The sequence below is a fragment of the Triticum dicoccoides genome, chromosome 6B, assembly GCF_002162155.2.
Source record: "Triticum dicoccoides isolate Atlit2015 ecotype Zavitan chromosome 6B, WEW_v2.0, whole genome shotgun sequence".
Lineage (NCBI taxonomy): Eukaryota > Viridiplantae > Streptophyta > Magnoliopsida > Poales > Poaceae > Triticum > Triticum dicoccoides.
The window spans coordinates 650373536-650380369 of NC_041391.1; the positions used below are offsets into that span (position 1 = coordinate 650373536).

Sequence of the window (6834 nt, forward strand, 5' to 3'; positions counted from 1 at the left end):
GACACTTCCGCACTGCATCAACCTTCCTTGTCAGGAACTCGTCGTCCCGGCTCATATTAACTAGATCAGCAACGCGCCTTGGCGCGAGGGTGCCGGTCACGGCCACGACCACCTCGACCCGCCGCTCACTCTTGTGTTCCAGCAGGGTGCTGCATCCAAGAAGGAGCATGCTACAAGGGCTCCTCTCGACACTCGGAAGGATGCATCTAACACACATCCCGGCAATGGAGTCTCACTTCTGCACGAGATCATGGTCCTTTGATGCGACCTAGTGGGGAGGCAACGATAGCTTCGTCCGCCACTCTCCTCCCAAGGATGGCGAGAGGCAAAGCTCGATGGGGAGTGTAGTGGCAGCGACAAGCTCAGCGACGAAAGAGGAACTGAGAAGAGGGGCGGAAGCACGGTGACGGTTGCACGATGGGGAGTGGCAGCTAGGGTTTTTTTTTCAATCCGGGAAATGTGGACCAGGAAGAAGAGAAGAAGACGACCTCCTCACCCCTATCTGTCTTGCAGCCATCTACACGACGCCACTTACCACCCAACACGCGAAATCACAACTCGATGGGCTTTGAGAATTACACGCGGTGGCTTCCTTGTTTGACACTATTTCAATCTACAATGCTCAACTTTGATCCTACGACTGAGGTCATCCAGGAGGCAGATCCGATGGCCGAGAACGCATAAAAAAAGCATGCGCATAAAAAAACACCCGACAGCCAGGAATTTCTAAACTCCGAGGAGCCAAGGATTCTCCCATGAGTCTTGTGTGCGGCTTGCCACACCCCACCTGTGTCATCAATATCCAACCTACTAAGATATGGTTTATATTCCGAAGGTTCAGAAAAAACTAAAAAGACCAAGAGCGCCAAAGCCCATTGCATGCAAGTGCTGCCCAAAGGATGAAGGTTCAGTATGATATATTGAAAGAAAGCCATAATTGATAATTCATCTTACTATTATCTCCGGATGATGAGTCACTGGAATAAGAACATCCATCATAGCTACACATTATTCTGTCCTCATCTAGAATTGTATTCATTGGAATTTTACGACAAACTAAATGTTTTCATCAAAAGAATCTGCATAAAATTCCAAACGATGGTCTTGAAAACTGCATATAATTCAAGGTGCATCCTTATTCTCATAAGGATGAAAAATAAATATACACTGGAACTCTTGTAAAATACAGATGATCAAAATTAAAAGATATCATAGCTACATGTAATTCAGTCCTCATGACACAGATTGTGTTCAAAAAGAATCTCTTCGATCTTGCAGCAAAATAGAATTTCATACCATTATAAAACAAGGGAGGAAGAGAGACTAAAGTAACAAACCTAATATAGCAATATATTTTTCATAGCAGTAACAACCCAAGCAATTAAAATTTCACACTACAGTAAGAAATCATAAGCAAAAAGAATTTTACAACAGAATAGGAGATCACATATAGGCAAAGCATGGCACCAACACATCCTGAGTGCAATAAGCAGGGGGCAAGGGAAAAGCACATAGACCTATCTGGCAGTGTGGTGTGGGGCGGCGGGGAGGGCGACGACGGCAGCGGCGGTGGTGGCAACCAGGGAGGCCCCCATTGGTGTTGTTGCCGGCGATGTTCTTCTTTTGGTCTATCTCGATGGCATGCTCCACACTGCAAAGTAGTTGCGCGAGTAGTGGCCTGCACAACCCTCTCGGTGATGGCAAGGAGAGAGTCGGTGAGGGACACAACAGCGTCCTGCAAACCAAGATAATGGGAGGACCAGTTAGAGGGACATCCCAAAATGAGGTAGCATTTGACAACACAAACTTTTGGAGCCCTTCAACTACACCAAATGGAAGCAAATGATGATGCTAAGCACCATACCATGATCGGGAACATGGTTCTGGTGTTGATGCACATTGTAGCAGAAGTCACCACTGCATAGGTGTAGACCAAAAAAAGCTCTTGCTTGGCCACTCGGAAACGTCACCACCCAACCAGGCTGCTCCTGAAGAAAGACACCCAAATCATAGATACACCAGTCGATATCACACAATGAGATAGTTTTAAGAGTACTCTAATTTTAATAGAAGTAGTGTTCAGATAGACATATTCAACAACTCTTAATTTTAATAGAAGTAGTGCTCATATCTAAGTTCGGATTGTTCAACGGGCACTCTGAATGTACTTTTTATCCTGGTCCAAATGAAACATCGATATAAACCATATAACCAAAACCATTTCGTTTTCTAAGAGTTATAAAGAGAAGGAAATGGCTACCATGTTACAATCCATCATCTCATCATGGAACAAAGAATAAAACAAATTAGATGCCTACACCGGATAGTATGCAAGTTGGCTATACCAAATCATTAGAGACTAATTTTTTTGAAAGGATGAATAAGAAAAATAGTACACCAGTGTGAAAAACAGAACACATGTGTAGTTGGAGAAAATCTAGCGTTACATAATAATTGAGTACTCCCTCTATAAACTAATATAAGATCTTTTATAACACTAAAGTAGTCATCTACATGATCTTATATTATTTTAGAGAGGAAGTAGTTGCTAAGAAGTTTCAGGTTTATTAATCACACCGCTAAGCCTGCCTTCATAAATTGTCCTCCACCAAAATACTCTTGCTTTAGGAGATTAAAAAGGATAGATGTCAATCAGTGGTGATCCTGCCCGGACTGCATGATACACCACCTCATTATTATGGTGCTAAGCTGATTTCCATGCAATGGTCTTAGTTCTTATAATCCTTTAATCTTCAAGTAAAAAAAATAATGCATACATAGTACTGATGTGAGCAAATGTCTTCGTGCCAGCTCCCTCCATGGGGATAATCTTGCACATGAGGTCACCTCAAGCAATGTATTGCCACCAGCATAACTGAAGCACTTGTTCATGGCTTTAGTTATGAGATATGTCGTTAGCTGAGATAGAAATCACAAATAGGTCAGCTCACAATCTAAAGAATATAATCTTATCCAAGAAAATAGTCATCAGCATCAAAGCTTTATTTAGTTCTTTACTAAGAAAGCAAACTTACAAATTACAGCCCAAACAGATAAATAAATGGTCCAGAATAAGCAGAGGTCAAGGTACTTACAGTGAGTGGAGCACAACGAGCTAGACGTCGTTCCAGCGAGATTGACAGGGTCGGCAATTTTGATTTGCAAGTTTCGACCGAGGGGCTTTATGGCACAGAAGAAGGGCGAGCACTCTGTGGCAGCAAGCTGCGTCAGTTCTCCAACCTGGCAAATCACAACTGCTACTCTGTTCTGCTGTTCGTGTTGGATGACGAAGGGGCGAAGACTCGGATGTGGTGGGCATGGACTGCAGCACAAATTCGACAGCCAACATCGACGGGACCACATCTCTGAAGTAAAAAAAAATCACAAGGTAAAGTTGTAACTCGACAGAAGTGAACATAAGAGCAAACAAAACATGTAGACATTAAAATTGATTAATTTGTATTCTGTCTTGTATCATTTGGGCCATCACTTTAAAACGATTTCCCTTCGACCATAGTAGTACTTGACTTCAAAGAACTAATACTAATACAATCGGATCTATGTAGTTTGGATGAACGCCAACACATTTAATTATTCGTTTAACATCTAATTGAGATAAATTTAATTTAGACCCAGAGATCAAATAAGATTAATTAGAGCGCCGAGTGAGCACAACACCAGCAACCTCCTCCAAAACCATGACCCAAATGGTAAGAATTTTATTGCTTTTTTCCTCCTCATTCTGGCAATCATTCAGATTTCTTTCAGAATTAATGATCACAGGGGATTCTTTCAGAATTATTCAGATTTCTTTCATAATTAATGACCCCAGGAGATCACAGAAGAAAAACATATGTACATCATTTCTGTAATATACATGAAAGGCAAAAGTTCAGAATGATACAGTTGTATCTTATTTACCTTGTAAGAAAATGGAGTATCAGCTCAAATAATACCCTGAAACCATTGCCATGTCTGGAATGGCAGTCCAGTAAGAATTAGAGCATTCTGTATAGAAAGCTTTGAACATTGAATTGGGCCAGAAATAGCAAACTAACCAATATGCCCACGCAATGCCGCTCCGACCACGGCCTCTCCTGCCCCACATCCATGTTATGCTCCCTTCCCCATTGTTTCTCTCCTTCCCCTGACTTTAGCGAGCCCACCGAGATTGCCACGCTCGTCATCTTGTGAATCATTTTGATCCAAGAATCAAGATCACACATCAATTATCATAGACATTATATATGACATACCAAATGTTGCTATAAACTATCGGAAAGACCATAGAAATAAAGTACTATCTCAAGGGAAATATCTTCAAAACTGACTGAAAAATCTTTAAAACTGAACCGTACAAACAAATGAATATATATGCTTGCATCATGAAAATACATAATTTTGATGTGAAAACTAAGAAAGAAAGCACTACCTTTTGATACGCATGCGCATCTCTAGGCTGACCACAGCCTCAGTATCGCCGGGTTGTATCCTCTTCCGGAGCACCTCATTCCCCCAGCAGAGCCTGTCCACGGTCATCACCCCGCACCACAGGATCCCCTTGGCCACATTCTCGGCGCATCACCATTAAAAAAAGGAGATGCTCTCCATTTTAGTGCACACAAGCGTAGAGCTTCAAATATCTCACCTTCATGAACCATAAAAACATTACTTGACTGAGTACAAAATGGAAGAGCATAACATCTGCAGTTACTCAAGAGAGTGGGGCTACTAATTAAGCATGGATTTTCATGTACCAAATGAAGATTCTAGATTTATTAACTTAACAAATTACCAGTCCTAAAGGTCGAGGCAGGTGCATGGAAACACATTTCTTACAACAACTGTCCTGATGCAGAAAAACTCACCGATATCTGTCACGGTACATGAAGACAGAAGCAATAAAAAATAGCAGTATAAAAGGAATCTTGAAAATCCATTATAAAGGAAGAAAACTTGGTCATGAGTGCACTGGTTGCAGCTTTCGTGCTAATTGTCCGCTGTTGAGACAAATAAAGACAATGGCATATTCAAAATGAGGCTAAAATTATTACTGACTTAGTTCTAATTCCATATAGTAATTAAAATGCTTAGAAAGATGCGGACTACTTGGCATTTTAGGAACTGGCCACTGGAAATAAACCCATAGGGTCTCGGGTATTGGTTGTCGGACATTATTTCTACATATGACTTTTCAGCAAAACCAAGATATCATCAACCATTACTCCACTAAACAGACAGGTCAGTCACCTTTAGGACAGACTGTGGTTGCTTATATGTGTCAACAAATTACAATTTCATATGTAGGAGTGGGTTAATTCAAGCCATTAGCAAGCAGTCACATGGTCGATTAAAAAAAGATAGTTATGTTTAACAGAATTTTGATGGACCAACTATACTCAATCCACCAGTCCAGGCTATGGTATAGTTATCCAGCCTAAATACTCACATATATCAGCCATGAGTGGAAGTAGTTGACAACGAACTATGATCCTAGAAAGTACGACTAAAAGTTTGTCTATCAATGTAAAAACAAAAACACATTTGTAGATCAGCAAACAGAGGAGATGCCAACAGTGAAGTAAAACTTCATCAAGAATCATATTTTCAGGGGAGAACAAATAGTGCAGACTGTAAAAAGTATTGCTAGGATGGCTAAAGACAGTAAAAGCCTGAAACTTGCCAATTGTAAACAAACACGAAAGCAAGACACATCGCAACAGAAGTAGTAGTACAACTCCCAGATCTCTGGAACAATTTTCGCTTTGTTATATTTTTGCTCCGGAAATATAGTCAAATCCTCACTTCTAGCAGCACATATAAGCATATCACTGAGATAGCGAGAGAAATGGTGGCCAAAGGAGGGAGCTCAGCGAGAGGAGGAAAATGGGGAACTCACCTTGGCCTTGGGACCGCTGGTTGCTGCCATAGAAGAGCTCTGGACCATGGAGCAGTCACGTACGCGTCTTTGATTGTTTGTTGCTATAATATACCAACAATTAGTACCCAAAATAGATATTCTAGATGGAGACTCTGCAAGTGTACTTACCTTGTCCAAGTCCAATGCTTTATGGCTCTGAATTCCGACAGTAGACCAAGTTCCAGGCCTAAATATGCTTCCCTCAAACTTTGTTATTTCTGAAAATCTACATTTTACATTGAATAAATATTACAGTACACGACTTATCACGGGCAGAGAGGAGTGCAGATGAGGGGACGGGGCTGAGCTAACCTCTCGGCGTAGTGGAACAGGCAGAGGTAGAGGTAGACGGGACGAGCGTCTTCAGCTCAAGCGACTATGCCACCGCGTTCTTGACCGCCTGCGCAGCAAGCACACACGCGCGCAATTCATTCGCCGGAATCCGGGTGAGAAGACACAAGAAGAGAGGAGGGGGACGGACCTGCGCGATGAGGGTGACGAGGTGTATGAGCGCATAGAAGTTGTCGCCGTCGGAGTGGGAGGCGAGGAGCACTGAGACGGCGGCGTTGCCGTAGAGGTGTGCGTTCGTGGCTCCGTGCCCATCCGCACGCCAGCCGTGATGCAATCCACTTGACCTTGACGGATTTGACGTGAAGGAGACGGGGACGGCCAGGATCCATTAGCTGCTTCCGGCGTCAGCGGCGAGTGTGTCGGTGGTGAGGCTGCCGCTCGCCTCCTTCCGGCCGCCTTCCGGTGTGTGCGGGATGTGATTCCACTGCTGCTGCTGCTGCTGTGGAGAGGAAGGCGCGGGTGCGGGCGGTGCTAGGTGGAGAGGAAGAGGAGAGGGAGGCGGGGGTGTGGGAGGAGGAAGGCGGCGGCTAGGGCACGACGGCGGCGGCGGCGGCAGCGATGTG

At 43.3% G+C, this 6834-nt stretch overlaps 1 long non-coding RNA gene across 5 annotated transcripts; it reads right to left on the reverse strand.

The window, feature by feature from the left end:
* Positions 1-1202: 1202 nt before the first annotated feature.
* On the reverse strand, positions 1203-6803 carry LOC119326053. Of its 5 annotated transcripts, none has more exons than XR_005157791.1 (12): positions 6402-6803; positions 6233-6320; positions 6050-6146; positions 5900-5982; positions 4796-4849; positions 4433-4648; positions 4059-4187; positions 3922-3975; positions 3096-3365; positions 2778-2919; positions 1865-1988; positions 1212-1735 (listed from the first exon to the last, which is right to left on the reverse strand). It is a non-coding gene; the product is annotated as an uncharacterized LOC119326053 (long non-coding RNA). The 5 variants fall into 5 exon arrangements; XR_005157789.1 differs by having other exon boundaries at positions 4796-4874; XR_005157790.1 differs by having other exon boundaries at positions 1203-1735; positions 1865-1982; positions 4796-5982.
* Positions 6804-6834: the final 31 nt, after the last annotated feature.